General features: G+C 43.3%; 1 pseudogene; it reads left to right on the forward strand.

Annotated features, from left to right (window-relative positions):
• Positions 1–546: 546 nt before the first annotated feature.
• On the forward strand, positions 547–2,036 carry LOC143675741 (alpha-adducin-like; annotated as a pseudogene).
• The last annotated feature ends 414 nt before the right edge of the window (positions 2,037–2,450 follow it).

Consider the following 2,450-nt stretch of genomic DNA (forward strand, 5'->3'; position numbering starts at 1 on the left):
CCTATGTTTTATATGATGTGAATTGAAAAGAGGTGTTTAAAAAAAGAGGCATGGCCATTGCTTAAATAATTCTTTCTCAATTAAATTTGTTGAATTTTAATGCCATATAAGTTCAAGACTTACTTTAAAGCTACATTAATCAAGACAGTGTGGTATTTATGAGATAAATATATGAATAAATGGAACTGAACACAGTTCAGGAATTGACTCCCACATATATGGCCAAGCCATTTTTGAGAAAGACACAAAAGCAATTCAGTGGGGAAAGGAAAGTCTTTTCAACAAGTTGTACTGGAACAACATATTAAAATGATAAAAATTAACATTAGCCCTTAGCTAACATCTCACATATATATAGATAAGGTCAAATGGATCATCGGAGGGGGTGGGGAGGTCGGCGGCTCAGGAACTCAGATCTAAGTGTGAGTGGGGGACACTGAGCAGAGGCTGAGCAGAGGGATGTGACCCGCAGTGAAGGGTGTGCTCAGAATGGGAGCCCCCATGCTGCTCCCCATTAGTCCCTGAGGGACCTAGAAAGACTGTTCCATGAGCAGTGATGCTTGGACTGCAGTGGTGATCTCATCACCCCTGCCTACTGACCCCTCACAAGGAGAGATACTTTGAAAGGGTGGATGAGAATAGTCTACAGTACCTACAAGAGAGAAAAATGAGACCAGACCTTGCCCAGGATTTCAAAATGGTGGAGCAGAAAAAAGAGTGTCCATGACACTGCAAAGTCCCATAAAAGAAGAAGCCTTTTCTCTGATCAAGCATTGCCTTCCCTTTGCCGATACTTGAGATCGTGTGTTCCATTGTATGAATGGCATACAGTCAGTTTATCTTAACACAAGAAATCAGCGATATAGTTGGCACTTGGTTTGTTGAAGGATTCAGCTTTCTAGGAATAATTGGAGTCAATGATACAGGAACAATTTAAGAAGAGGAAGAATCTCACAGGGCTATTGGCATTATAGCAGATTGCAGATTTTATGACTACATATGCACTGAATGTCTACTCAGTAGCCCCACCAGGAGGGATGGCTGCCTTAAACATGAGTCTTGTTAGGGTGACTCCTTGAATAACTTAGAGGATCTGATTCAATTGTATATGACAAAAGGGAAAATTACTGCCATGTGCATTTAACAGATTAGCAGATATCTGTGGATGGTCTAAGCTTTTTAATAATTATATCACAACTCAAATGTATTTCCTCACTGTACCTTTCAGACTTCTTCATATTGAAGTGACTGCATCCAGTTTGGTTAAAATCAACTTGCAAGAAGATGTAGATCGTGGAAATACTACTCTAGGAATAACTTAAGCTGACTTCACATTGCATTCTGCAATTTATGCTGCATGACTGGGCACTAAATGTATTGTTTTTATTCATAGGCCAGCAGGGCAGTGATTTCTGCAATGATGTGTGGCCTCTTGCCCATCTCACCCAGAGGTACTTTCCCTGGGAGAACTGGTTTATAATGACCAGCATAGGATTCTGGCTGATGAGGAGCAAAAAGTTTTGATTCAGAAAAATTGGGGACCTAAAAGCAAGGTTCCTGTTCTTCAAAAGTATGGACTCATATCAGTTGGAGAGATTGTAGAGGAGGCTTTCTATTATATCCATAACCTTGTGTCTGTGTGTGAGATCTAGGTTCTTGCTCAGGCCAGTATAGGAGGGCCAAACTTAGTTCTCCTGGATCCCGGCAAGTACAAAGCCAAGCTCCATGTCCTGGAGTCTCCCTCAGGGAAGGGGACCAGATCACCTCCCAAGTGGCAGATTGGGGAAGATGATTTTGAAGCCCCCAAGCTGATGCTTGATCATCTGGGTTACCCTTATCGACAGCCTACTCTGAGGGAGAAATTGTAAAAATACAGCAATGTGAAGGTTCCTGCTAGTGTCAATGATTACTTGTTTATTTGGTGATGGTGACTAGGGCTTTTGCTCCCCTCTCAGACACAGCATTCAGAAGCAGCGTCAAGAGAAGACAAATGGCTGAGCTCTGGCTGGGATGGCAATACCTCTGAAGAAAGGTAGGATGGACACAGTCCAAAGGTGAAGACTGAGCAGGAGCTGGTGACTGCCTCCAAGCCATCATTTAGAAGGCCCCATGTCACCATGAGCACCATGGGCTCCAGTCCTGTGAACATACTTTTAGTGAGTTCAAGGAGTACCACAGGGAGGCTGAGTGGAGGGAAACAGAGGGTTCCCCAAGAACATCTGAACATGATCAGAGAACAGAAAAAAAATAATCCTCCAAACAAGCCTGAGGCCACCCCCACTCCCTCCAGCACCCCTGTCAAAACTGCAGCAGGAGCAGACTTAAGGAGATGATAGTGATGCTACCAACTGCAAATCGACTCTTCCCAGCCTCTCTCTTGATGAGCCTTCAAGAACACTCGGCTTCTTGACATCAAAGAAGAATGAAGAGGGTCTTTGCAAAGCCCATAG

Source organism: Tamandua tetradactyla, chromosome 3, assembly GCF_023851605.1.
Source record: "Tamandua tetradactyla isolate mTamTet1 chromosome 3, mTamTet1.pri, whole genome shotgun sequence".
In the NCBI taxonomy this organism is placed as follows: domain Eukaryota; kingdom Metazoa; phylum Chordata; class Mammalia; order Pilosa; family Myrmecophagidae; genus Tamandua; species Tamandua tetradactyla.